We start from the raw sequence: 14,738 nt of genomic DNA on the forward strand, positions 1-14,738 counted from the left end.
CTTGCCCTCATCCTAACCCCCATCCCATCTGGTTCAGGGACGATGCTGTTGGACAGCGTATATATGAAGAAAGACATGGTTTTGGCTGGGTAGTGGAAGGTGGAATGACTGAGATTTAAACACTACGAAGTATTCACCTTTTTTCCTTTTTTAACTGTAAAGAGGAAAAAGGGAGGAATTATTCACAAACAACACCAATTGGTTTATTACATGTTTTATTTCAAACCGAAGAAACATGTACATAACTACAATACAGAATATTCACCTGTGTAATTACCTTACCTGTAAAAAGGAATAAAGAAGGAATTACAGACAACACCATTGGATTTACTGCATGTTTTATTTCAAACCGAAAAAAACATTAACACAACTGTATGACACATACTTACCTGGTAAATTACCTTAAAAGAAGGAATTACCCACCTTACACCTCAATTGAATCCACCCTTCACATTGTCTCGAAAAGAGTTTTGTAAAAGAAAGGGGAGGAGCTTCACAGAGTATATAAAGGCAGAACAGCAAACAGCTCACTGCTCACTCTGACCTCAGCCAGCATAGGACAAAATGCTCCATGCACTCAACATAAACAAAGCAAAATGACTTGTGTTTATTACCACTTATTACACATCTTAAGCCCAAGCCTGAAGAAGATTTATTTCAATCGAAACGTCGCGGCGGGCTTAAAGATTGCAACTATGGATGTGTTATTACAGTATTAACTGATACTTACCTATGTAATTACCTTACCTGAAAAAAGGAAAATAAAAGGAATTACCTACCCCAACCAGGGATGATTTAAAACCAAACTGATGGCAAATGGTCTACTTATAACAACTGCATTGTAGCAGAATTTTTGGAACAACCTAAAACTCTAATTTGAGAACATTATACTCACCTGAGAACTACCTAAACTCTAACTTGAGAAGATTATACTCACCTGAGAACTAAGACTACCACCTACCATGTAAAAGGGTTTAGCTTCTTTAGAAACCTACCCACACGTAAAGACAACAATGTTTAATAGTGTTTGTGCAAGGTTATTTTACCGAGTGAGGGGCACCCTATGTTCCAGGAGTGGCCCGTGCATAACGTTGGACCGACGGGGTCGGTCCACGGATATTACCGTTCTTACCTAACCCTGGCCAGTGCCGCCTGGAACAGCATTGGGGTGCCCCTCTAAAACACTACTTCAGTCTTCTCCATGTTGGACCGATACTGTCCAATTTTAGGAATCGTTTCCCACAAAGTAACCGGCGAGAAAGAGGCCAAGGAATTAACGGCTCCCGACGGACCCTGCTTTCTACTACCCCTACCCCAAATCCTCTTACCCTAACCCTAACCCTAGACCCCTAACCCTAAACCTAACCACAGGACCCCTTGCCCTCATCCTAACCCCCATCCCATCTGGTTCAGGGACGATGCTGTTGGACAGCGTATATATGAAGAAAGACATGGTTTTGGCTGGGTAGTGGAAGGTGGAATGACTGAGATTTAAACACTACGAAGTATTCACCTTTTTTCCTTTTTTAACTGTAAAGAGGAAAAAGGGAGGAATTATTCACAAACAACACCAATTGGTTTATTACATGTTTTATTTCAAACCGAAGAAACATGTACATAACTACAATACAGAATATTCACCTGTGTAATTACCTTACCTGTAAAAAGGAATAAAGAAGGAATTACAGACAACACCATTGGATTTACTGCATGTTTTATTTCAAACCGAAAAAAACATTAACACAACTGTATGACACATACTTACCTGGTAAATTACCTTAAAAGAAGGAATTACCCACCTTACACCTCAATTGAATCCACCCTTCACATTGTCTCGAAAAGAGTTTTGTAAAAGAAAGGGGAGGAGCTTCACAGAGTATATAAAGGCAGAACAGCAAACAGCTCACTGCTCACTCTGACCTCAGCCAGCATAGGACAAAATGCTCCATGCACTCAACATAAACAAAGCAAAATGACTTGTGTTTATTACCACTTATTACACATCTTAAGCCCAAGCCTGAAGAAGATTTATTTCAATCGAAACGTCGCGGCGGGCTTAAAGATTGCAACTATGGATGTGTTATTACAGTATTAACTGATACTTACCTATGTAATTACCTTACCTGAAAAAAGGAAAATAAAAGGAATTACCTACCCCAACCAGGGATGATTTAAAACCAAACTGATGGCAAATGGTCTACTTATAACAACTGCATTGTAGCAGAATTTTTGGAACAACCTAAAACTCTAATTTGAGAACATTATACTCACCTGAGAACTACCTAAACTCTAACTTGAGAAGATTATACTCACCTGAGAACTAAGACTACCACCTACCATGTAAAAGGGTTTAGCTTCTTTAGAAACCTACCCACACGTAAAGACAACAATGTTTAATAGTGTTTGTGCAAGGTTATTTTACCGAGTGAGGGGCACCCTATGTTCCAGGAGTGGCCCGTGCATAACGTTGGACCGACGGGGTCGGTCCACGGATATTACCGTTCTTACCTAACCCTGGCCAGTGCCGCCTGGAACAGCATTGGGGTGCCCCTCTAAAACACTACTTCAGTCTTCTCCATGTTGGACCGATACTGTCCAATTTTAGGAATCGTTTCCCACAAAGTAACCGGCGAGAAAGAGGCCAAGGAATTAACGGCTCCCGACGGACCCTGCTTTCTACTACCCCTACCCCAAATCCTCTTACCCTAACCCTAACCCTAGACCCCTAACCCTAAACCTAACCACAGGACCCCTTGCCCTCATCCTAACCCCCATCCCATCTGGTTCAGGGACGATGCTGTTGGACAGCGTATATATGAAGAAAGACATGGTTTTGGCTGGGTAGTGGAAGGTGGAATGACTGAGATTTAAACACTACGAAGTATTCACCTTTTTTCCTTTTTTAACTGTAAAGAGGAAAAAGGGAGGAATTATTCACAAACAACACCAATTGGTTTATTACATGTTTTATTTCAAACCGAAGAAACATGTACATAACTACAATACAGAATATTCACCTGTGTAATTACCTTACCTGTAAAAAGGAATAAAGAAGGAATTACAGACAACACCATTGGATTTACTGCATGTTTTATTTCAAACCGAAAAAAACATTAACACAACTGTATGACACATACTTACCTGGTAAATTACCTTAAAAGAAGGAATTACCCACCTTACACCTCAATTGAATCCACCCTTCACATTGTCTCGAAAAGAGTTTTGTAAAAGAAAGGGGAGGAGCTTCACAGAGTATATAAAGGCAGAACAGCAAACAGCTCACTGCTCACTCTGACCTCAGCCAGCATAGGACAAAATGCTCCATGCACTCAACATAAACAAAGCAAAATGACTTGTGTTTATTACCACTTATTACACATCTTAAGCCCAAGCCTGAAGAAGATTTATTTCAATCGAAACGTCGCGGCGGGCTTAAAGATTGCAACTATGGATGTGTTATTACAGTATTAACTGATACTTACCTATGTAATTACCTTACCTGAAAAAAGGAAAATAAAAGGAATTACCTACCCCAACCAGGGATGATTTAAAACCAAACTGATGGCAAATGGTCTACTTATAACAACTGCATTGTAGCAGAATTTTTGGAACAACCTAAAACTCTAATTTGAGAACATTATACTCACCTGAGAACTACCTAAACTCTAACTTGAGAAGATTATACTCACCTGAGAACTAAGACTACCACCTACCATGTAAAAGGGTTTAGCTTCTTTAGAAACCTACCCACACGTAAAGACAACAATGTTTAATAGTGTTTGTGCAAGGTTATTTTACCGAGTGAGGGGCACCCTATGTTCCAGGAGTGGCCCGTGCATAACGTTGGACCGACGGGGTCGGTCCACGGATATTACCGTTCTTACCTAACCCTGGCCAGTGCCGCCTGGAACAGCATTGGGGTGCCCCTCTAAAACACTACTTCAGTCTTCTCCATGTTGGACCGATACTGTCCAATTTTAGGAATCGTTTCCCACAAAGTAACCGGCGAGAAAGAGGCCAAGGAATTAACGGCTCCCGACGGACCCTGCTTTCTACTACCCCTACCCCAAATCCTCTTACCCTAACCCTAACCCTAGACCCCTAACCCTAAACCTAACCACAGGACCCCTTGCCCTCATCCTAACCCCCATCCCATCTGGTTCAGGGACGATGCTGTTGGACAGCGTATATATGAAGAAAGACATGGTTTTGGCTGGGTAGTGGAAGGTGGAATGACTGAGATTTAAACACTACGAAGTATTCACCTTTTTTCCTTTTTTAACTGTAAAGAGGAAAAAGGGAGGAATTATTCACAAACAACACCAATTGGTTTATTACATGTTTTATTTCAAACCGAAGAAACATGTACATAACTACAATACAGAATATTCACCTGTGTAATTACCTTACCTGTAAAAAGGAATAAAGAAGGAATTACAGACAACACCATTGGATTTACTGCATGTTTTATTTCAAACCGAAAAAAACATTAACACAACTGTATGACACATACTTACCTGGTAAATTACCTTAAAAGAAGGAATTACCCACCTTACACCTCAATTGAATCCACCCTTCACATTGTCTCGAAAAGAGTTTTGTAAAAGAAAGGGGAGGAGCTTCACAGAGTATATAAAGGCAGAACAGCAAACAGCTCACTGCTCACTCTGACCTCAGCCAGCATAGGACAAAATGCTCCATGCACTCAACATAAACAAAGCAAAATGACTTGTGTTTATTACCACTTATTACACATCTTAAGCCCAAGCCTGAAGAAGATTTATTTCAATCGAAACGTCGCGGCGGGCTTAAAGATTGCAACTATGGATGTGTTATTACAGTATTAACTGATACTTACCTATGTAATTACCTTACCTGAAAAAAGGAAAATAAAAGGAATTACCTACCCCAACCAGGGATGATTTAAAACCAAACTGATGGCAAATGGTCTACTTATAACAACTGCATTGTAGCAGAATTTTTGGAACAACCTAAAACTCTAATTTGAGAACATTATACTCACCTGAGAACTACCTAAACTCTAACTTGAGAAGATTATACTCACCTGAGAACTAAGACTACCACCTACCATGTAAAAGGGTTTAGCTTCTTTAGAAACCTACCCACACGTAAAGACAACAATGTTTAATAGTGTTTGTGCAAGGTTATTTTACCGAGTGAGGGGCACCCTATGTTCCAGGAGTGGCCCGTGCATAACGTTGGACCGACGGGGTCGGTCCACGGATATTACCGTTCTTACCTAACCCTGGCCAGTGCCGCCTGGAACAGCATTGGGGTGCCCCTCTAAAACACTACTTCAGTCTTCTCCATGTTGGACCGATACTGTCCAATTTTAGGAATCGTTTCCCACAAAGTAACCGGCGAGAAAGAGGCCAAGGAATTAACGGCTCCCGACGGACCCTGCTTTCTACTACCCCTACCCCAAATCCTCTTACCCTAACCCTAACCCTAGACCCCTAACCCTAAACCTAACCACAGGACCCCTTGCCCTCATCCTAACCCCCATCCCATCTGGTTCAGGGACGATGCTGTTGGACAGCGTATATATGAAGAAAGACATGGTTTTGGCTGGGTAGTGGAAGGTGGAATGACTGAGATTTAAACACTACGAAGTATTCACCTTTTTTCCTTTTTTAACTGTAAAGAGGAAAAAGGGAGGAATTATTCACAAACAACACCAATTGGTTTATTACATGTTTTATTTCAAACCGAAGAAACATGTACATAACTACAATACAGAATATTCACCTGTGTAATTACCTTACCTGTAAAAAGGAATAAAGAAGGAATTACAGACAACACCATTGGATTTACTGCATGTTTTATTTCAAACCGAAAAAAACATTAACACAACTGTATGACACATACTTACCTGGTAAATTACCTTAAAAGAAGGAATTACCCACCTTACACCTCAATTGAATCCACCCTTCACATTGTCTCGAAAAGAGTTTTGTAAAAGAAAGGGGAGGAGCTTCACAGAGTATATAAAGGCAGAACAGCAAACAGCTCACTGCTCACTCTGACCTCAGCCAGCATAGGACAAAATGCTCCATGCACTCAACATAAACAAAGCAAAATGACTTGTGTTTATTACCACTTATTACACATCTTAAGCCCAAGCCTGAAGAAGATTTATTTCAATCGAAACGTCGCGGCGGGCTTAAAGATTGCAACTATGGATGTGTTATTACAGTATTAACTGATACTTACCTATGTAATTACCTTACCTGAAAAAAGGAAAATAAAAGGAATTACCTACCCCAACCAGGGATGATTTAAAACCAAACTGATGGCAAATGGTCTACTTATAACAACTGCATTGTAGCAGAATTTTTGGAACAACCTAAAACTCTAATTTGAGAACATTATACTCACCTGAGAACTACCTAAACTCTAACTTGAGAAGATTATACTCACCTGAGAACTAAGACTACCACCTACCATGTAAAAGGGTTTAGCTTCTTTAGAAACCTACCCACACGTAAAGACAACAATGTTTAATAGTGTTTGTGCAAGGTTATTTTACCGAGTGAGGGGCACCCTATGTTCCAGGAGTGGCCCGTGCATAACGTTGGACCGACGGGGTCGGTCCACGGATATTACCGTTCTTACCTAACCCTGGCCAGTGCCGCCTGGAACAGCATTGGGGTGCCCCTCTAAAACACTACTTCAGTCTTCTCCATGTTGGACCGATACTGTCCAATTTTAGGAATCGTTTCCCACAAAGTAACCGGCGAGAAAGAGGCCAAGGAATTAACGGCTCCCGACGGACCCTGCTTTCTACTACCCCTACCCCAAATCCTCTTACCCTAACCCTAACCCTAGACCCCTAACCCTAAACCTAACCACAGGACCCCTTGCCCTCATCCTAACCCCCATCCCATCTGGTTCAGGGACGATGCTGTTGGACAGCGTATATATGAAGAAAGACATGGTTTTGGCTGGGTAGTGGAAGGTGGAATGACTGAGATTTAAACACTACGAAGTATTCACCTTTTTTCCTTTTTTAACTGTAAAGAGGAAAAAGGGAGGAATTATTCACAAACAACACCAATTGGTTTATTACATGTTTTATTTCAAACCGAAGAAACATGTACATAACTACAATACAGAATATTCACCTGTGTAATTACCTTACCTGTAAAAAGGAATAAAGAAGGAATTACAGACAACACCATTGGATTTACTGCATGTTTTATTTCAAACCGAAAAAAACATTAACACAACTGTATGACACATACTTACCTGGTAAATTACCTTAAAAGAAGGAATTACCCACCTTACACCTCAATTGAATCCACCCTTCACATTGTCTCGAAAAGAGTTTTGTAAAAGAAAGGGGAGGAGCTTCACAGAGTATATAAAGGCAGAACAGCAAACAGCTCACTGCTCACTCTGACCTCAGCCAGCATAGGACAAAATGCTCCATGCACTCAACATAAACAAAGCAAAATGACTTGTGTTTATTACCACTTATTACACATCTTAAGCCCAAGCCTGAAGAAGATTTATTTCAATCGAAACGTCGCGGCGGGCTTAAAGATTGCAACTATGGATGTGTTATTACAGTATTAACTGATACTTACCTATGTAATTACCTTACCTGAAAAAAGGAAAATAAAAGGAATTACCTACCCCAACCAGGGATGATTTAAAACCAAACTGATGGCAAATGGTCTACTTATAACAACTGCATTGTAGCAGAATTTTTGGAACAACCTAAAACTCTAATTTGAGAACATTATACTCACCTGAGAACTACCTAAACTCTAACTTGAGAAGATTATACTCACCTGAGAACTAAGACTACCACCTACCATGTAAAAGGGTTTAGCTTCTTTAGAAACCTACCCACACGTAAAGACAACAATGTTTAATAGTGTTTGTGCAAGGTTATTTTACCGAGTGAGGGGCACCCTATGTTCCAGGAGTGGCCCGTGCATAACGTTGGACCGACGGGGTCGGTCCACGGATATTACCGTTCTTACCTAACCCTGGCCAGTGCCGCCTGGAACAGCATTGGGGTGCCCCTCTAAAACACTACTTCAGTCTTCTCCATGTTGGACCGATACTGTCCAATTTTAGGAATCGTTTCCCACAAAGTAACCGGCGAGAAAGAGGCCAAGGAATTAACGGCTCCCGACGGACCCTGCTTTCTACTACCCCTACCCCAAATCCTCTTACCCTAACCCTAACCCTAGACCCCTAACCCTAAACCTAACCACAGGACCCCTTGCCCTCATCCTAACCCCCATCCCATCTGGTTCAGGGACGATGCTGTTGGACAGCGTATATATGAAGAAAGACATGGTTTTGGCTGGGTAGTGGAAGGTGGAATGACTGAGATTTAAACACTACGAAGTATTCACCTTTTTTCCTTTTTTAACTGTAAAGAGGAAAAAGGGAGGAATTATTCACAAACAACACCAATTGGTTTATTACATGTTTTATTTCAAACCGAAGAAACATGTACATAACTACAATACAGAATATTCACCTGTGTAATTACCTTACCTGTAAAAAGGAATAAAGAAGGAATTACAGACAACACCATTGGATTTACTGCATGTTTTATTTCAAACCGAAAAAAACATTAACACAACTGTATGACACATACTTACCTGGTAAATTACCTTAAAAGAAGGAATTACCCACCTTACACCTCAATTGAATCCACCCTTCACATTGTCTCGAAAAGAGTTTTGTAAAAGAAAGGGGAGGAGCTTCACAGAGTATATAAAGGCAGAACAGCAAACAGCTCACTGCTCACTCTGACCTCAGCCAGCATAGGACAAAATGCTCCATGCACTCAACATAAACAAAGCAAAATGACTTGTGTTTATTACCACTTATTACACATCTTAAGCCCAAGCCTGAAGAAGATTTATTTCAATCGAAACGTCGCGGCGGGCTTAAAGATTGCAACTATGGATGTGTTATTACAGTATTAACTGATACTTACCTATGTAATTACCTTACCTGAAAAAAGGAAAATAAAAGGAATTACCTACCCCAACCAGGGATGATTTAAAACCAAACTGATGGCAAATGGTCTACTTATAACAACTGCATTGTAGCAGAATTTTTGGAACAACCTAAAACTCTAATTTGAGAACATTATACTCACCTGAGAACTACCTAAACTCTAACTTGAGAAGATTATACTCACCTGAGAACTAAGACTACCACCTACCATGTAAAAGGGTTTAGCTTCTTTAGAAACCTACCCACACGTAAAGACAACAATGTTTAATAGTGTTTGTGCAAGGTTATTTTACCGAGTGAGGGGCACCCTATGTTCCAGGAGTGGCCCGTGCATAACGTTGGACCGACGGGGTCGGTCCACGGATATTACCGTTCTTACCTAACCCTAACCCTAACCCTAACCCTAACCCTAACCCTAACCCTAACCCTAACCCTAACCCTAACCCACTCAATAACCATCACCCATCTATCAAAGTAAAATATATCATAGACCCGGCTCAAGTTAATTTTCTGGATACAACGGTTTTTTTTGAACATCCCCCTAATTCGGCTTTCACCAAATTACTCACCAAAGTATATTTCAAAACTACGGACACACATGCACTTCTCCATAAAAAAAGCTATCACCCGAAGCACACGTTTAAAGGCATAATAAAATCACAAATCATCCGTTTTTATAGATTATCTTCTACATCCATAGACCTACATATATCCATTTCACTCCTTTTCTCCGCACTCAGACACAGGGGCTATTCAAAACGGTTCCTCCGCCACATCAAAAATAGCACTTTGGCCTCTCTCGCTCTCACTCGCTCCAACAACCCAGACGCTCCACCCCAGTCTCCGGTCTCGGAGGGACTCCCAACCACAGGGCCCCCAACAATAAAATCCACCTATCTCCCTAGTTTAAACCCTAACCCTAACCATACTAACCCTACTAACTCTAACCTAGGCCCCAATCCTAATCCTAACCCAACCCAGAACCCTAACCCTAACCCTAACCTAGGCCCCAATCCTAACCCTAACCCAACCCAGTTCCTAAACCCTAACCCTAACCCTATTAACCCTACTAACCCTAACCTAGGCCCCAATCCTAAACCTAACTCAACCCAGTACCTAAACCCTAACCCTAACCATAACCCTAACCCTCTCTCCGAGACCACAACCAATCATCCTCCCCATAACCTGGAAATCAAACCCATATTAATTCCATTCATATCTACATTCTCTCATCAAACAACCAGACTCCATAACCTCATTAAACAAAACTTCTCCTACACCCAAACAATACATCCGGCCTTCCATAACCACAACACAATTTCAGCATATAGAAAAAATCAAAGTCTCCATAGCCTCCTCATAAAATCCAAATTTACAGACAATAGACCCCCCATTCAAATACAATATATTACACATTACAAAAATAGAAAATTTATATCCAACCCCCACAGCACCACAGCATTTCCAACACTCGGCACATTCTCCCTTAACACTACTAACGTAATATACATTATCACATGCACCACTTGCCATAAACACTATATAGGAGAGACGAAACATACAATACTTACACGCCTCAAACAACATATGTATAGCATTGGGGAAGGCAAATTAACCACCCACCTGGTCAAACATTTCCAGCAACACCCCACCAATAAACTAATAATCTCAGGTTTGGAGAGCAACGACCAATGGACTGTTGGGCAGAGAAAGAGGGCAGAAAAATTATGGATCCATAAAATGAACACCATTGTGCCTACGGGCCTGAATGATGACACCATCCAGTTGCGACAGGCCCGTAGAGTATCCTGACCTGCCCCTTTCTCTGCCCCATGGTCCTGACTGTTGTGCTCTGCCTGGGGATTGAACCCTGGTCCCCGGGATGGTGGAGCTGTACTCTACCAACCTGACTATCACCACACTGTCAAATTTCCAACCGGTTTGAACGAAATAGGTCAGTAGGCCAGTGCCACAAAAATCAAACCCCTGAATCCTAAACCCCAACCCTAACCCAAACCTAACCCCGCCCGTGCCACTGACCTATGAATAACAATCCGGTTGGAACATACGTTTAATACAATAACCATATAAATAATAACACACACACTTACATCTTCACACACACACATACATATCTACGCACACACACACTCACACACACGCACATGTACACACACAGACTTTCCACCCAGTGATGGATAGACCTTCCAATCACAAGAGCTTCTTACCTTAAACAAAAAATCGATAACAACTATATACGGAGGGACAGCTTCCCTCACGTGTAACCCCAACAACAGCGACCCCTGTTTGATGTCCTGGGGCAGTCTTGAACTTGGATCCCCGACGCCAAAGTCCTGAGCCCATCCCTGTAAACTTCTGTTTAGGTGCCCCGGGGCGGTCCTTGAACCCGGATCCCCCACGCCAAAGTCCTGGGTCCATCCCCGTTGCCACAGTGATTGTAGAAAATAGACAATCAGTTCAAATCTTGTGAGCTCCAATCCGGCTGGAAGGTAACCTAGTGTAGAATAACATACGAAAAACACAACAAAATCCCCCCCACATCTGGTTAAACAGCCTATACAACAAAGATATTTTCACGTTGTAGAAGGAACAATGATTTCCTTCATGGGGAATTCCATAAGTTTCATTCCCCCTGGGGATTCGAACCCAGGTCCTCCACGTTAAGAACCTAGACCTTAACCCTGAGGCCATAGTTATTGTTAAACAGTACACACCAGATAAAATTACCTGGATATTTTCTAGCCACCGCCCCCCAAAGCAACCAATCAGATGGGACCCTAATTTTCCCTCCAAAATTCAAACAGGATCTGCCCTTCTAGCCCAATCACAAACGACCAATTTGCAAATACAACCAACTGATAGGTGGTTTGAGCCTTGGAGGAAGGACAACTTTCCCTCCTTCAACACTTTTAAACCACCAGAGCTACCAGTCTGAACAGCCTCCTCTGAAGAAGCAACAAACACTGCGAAACGTCAGGGATTTTAACCACTCTACGGTACGTAACCTTAGACTCTTTTTATCTTTTATCTTTTATCTCTTGTTTTAAAGCAGCTTTTTTGCTTTTTAACTATTGAGACTATTTGTTTTTAATTATTTAAAAGTTAGAATTTTTGATCATCCTGGGGGGCTTCTGCCCGAGGCCTTGTCTTCCTCCAAAAAACACAGTTTTATATCGCAAAAAGGACCTCCTCTCCTCCTTTTTTGCTTTTGAGATGGAGATTACTTGTTCCTCTCAAAAACTTTTTTGAGATCTCCTCCCCCCCTTTTTAAGAAACTGTGCCAGGGGACTAGATCTGGACCCATGCTTTTTGGTGCATTTTTTCTGTGGGTTAAACACTTTTAATAACATTCTGGAGACCTCCCGGACAAACTCTATCTCGCACTGGGACGAGCACACCGGAGCTCCTCTTTTTTGTATCAGTGTCCCCACCAGGCACCAGGGCACCAGAGGCCAAAGACCATCTCGCTGGAGCACAGCTGGTAAAACCTCACCGAACAATCCAGCACCCCAGCTCGGCAAAGGACGGCCAGGAGCAGATCAACCAGACCACTGTTGGACCTCCATGAGACCTTCACCGACGCTGCCAGGGTAAGAACCCCCACCAGTGATTATCAAAATATGTTTTTTAACAGAGCTAAGACCGTAGCGTCGAGTGGCCAAGGGCTCAGACCACAGCTCATGCACACAACACTACCACCACTGATGTCAATTAACACGCATTCAACACCACAAAACAAATACAACATTACACCCAGGACCACATACACAGACACAACACCCACCCACATACTCAATCATGCACCTGACCCGGAAACTCGAGCCGCAGCCAAAAAACTATTCCGTTTAATTCAGGCCATACACCATAAACATACAACCGATCACTCACTTGCAACTAACACCTTTCCACCAGGAATGATGAGGCAGGTCAACAGACTATCAGAATTCATCAAACCAGCCACACCCTCTGACACCACACGACACAAAATACAAAACAATACAACACACTGGATGAAAACAAACATGACTATATTACAAGAACACTACGCCAACACCATACATACTCTCAGCCAGACAACACATAACACTACAGCACTACAGATAGCCATTGGTTGGGCTAGAAGGAGATACGGGCAACGCTTCAGGCCAGACACAATTACAGCCACCGAACATGCATTGAACAGACACACACAACACCGCAACATGATTAACAAACAAAAACCTCTTTCCACACACAAGAGCAGGTTGGGGAGTTCCCTCTCCACCATCCCGGAATTATCCGACGAGGACGAATTTCCACCACTGCCAGCCTCCAGTAAGTTCCCACTGACATCCCAGCCACACAGGACTCGACAATATCGTACACCCCTCCTCCCCACCCCTACCCCACCCCGGACAGTACCTGCCATGGACACTCAACAACCACAACCTTCTCGACGTACTCAATATGGCCCACACCCGACTTTCAGACACATGACTTTCCCCCTCCCCCAAACCAGGACCCCATTACACCAACACACACGACTTGCTTTACCTACATCAAGATCACAGAATAACACCCCCCCGAACGTACTACCCCACCCGCCCATACTCAAGAAGAGCCCTCTACAGACACAGAGGGCTCACCCACAACTGACTCCCCCCAGTCTCACCAGGGAGCTTAAACTAGCCCCTGAAGACTCAAACATCCCCACCCCCTCCCTATCAAAGGTAAAAACAGTCTCCTGGGGACCCAAACAGGTCCCTCAGGAGACGGGAGGAATAACATCCGATCCCCACCCTTCCCCCGTCCGACAGAAATTCACCAGACCCAACACTTCAGTGACACTACCATCCCCAAACACCCCAGACTTACCGACTACTAGTATACAATCAAGGCCAAACAGACACACACAACAGATAGAGGCCCAAATCCACCAGCTACCGGACCCGCTCAACAACATCACAGAATCTGATGCGTTTTCCTTGGTTCCTGACATCATTTCTTCTCCCCCTTCCTCTCCCCTAGGTGTTGCCGGTGCCCGGACTGGCACGATTGGACAAGAAGGAGCCCCGACCGCATTAGCAGGAGGGTCATCACACATGATGAGCGGCGTAATAAAGGCTAATGTAGCCCACAACACCGTATCTGAGACCTCCTCTCAACAACTGCGCCCGGGGACTCCGCCTCCCGGTTGTGCCACTCCGGACTCCGACACACCTTCACCCCCCGACGACAGCTCCCCAGGACCCTGTGCCACCTCCTCTCCATTCAGTCCTCTGCAGTCCGACTCCAACGCAGCAGGTAAATTTAAGACCACATATCACATCTCCAGACCCAACCGCAAAATCCAGGACTGGTTCATCAAAGGCCGCAAACCAGTCCTGGTACTGGGGGATTCCAACATAAATCGAATCCCCCCTCACAACCATCCCACAATACAACTTGACAGTTACCCGGGGGCCAATATGTACCATTTTCTTAAACTGTGTGAGAAAGCCATCCCCATTCCAGATGTTAAAATTGTCGTCCTCTCAATTGGTATTAATAACAAAGATCAGGACCCCAGGCAGACCTCTTGTAAACAGCTCAAAGCACTATACAAACAGGCCCAACTTGCCTTCCCCAATGCTGACATTTACTTCCCCATTATTAATTTTTCTGCCAACCTCACTAGTAAACAGCAACACAACCTTAAATATATTAACAATACCATAGCCACTTACTTT

The 14,738-nt window shown here is 42.9% G+C and overlaps 1 long non-coding RNA gene across 1 annotated transcript; it reads left to right on the forward strand.

Annotated features, from left to right (window-relative positions):
- Positions 1-12,279: 12,279 nt before the first annotated feature.
- Positions 12,280-14,204, forward strand: LOC133950591 (uncharacterized). Its single transcript, XR_009920389.1, has 3 exons — positions 12,280-12,620; positions 13,269-13,344; positions 14,038-14,204. It is a non-coding gene; the product is annotated as an uncharacterized LOC133950591 (long non-coding RNA).
- Positions 14,205-14,738: the final 534 nt, after the last annotated feature.

The sequence above is a fragment of the Platichthys flesus genome, unplaced genomic scaffold (genome assembly GCF_949316205.1).
Source record: "Platichthys flesus unplaced genomic scaffold, fPlaFle2.1 scaffold_54, whole genome shotgun sequence".
Taxonomy (NCBI): domain Eukaryota; kingdom Metazoa; phylum Chordata; class Actinopteri; order Pleuronectiformes; family Pleuronectidae; genus Platichthys; species Platichthys flesus.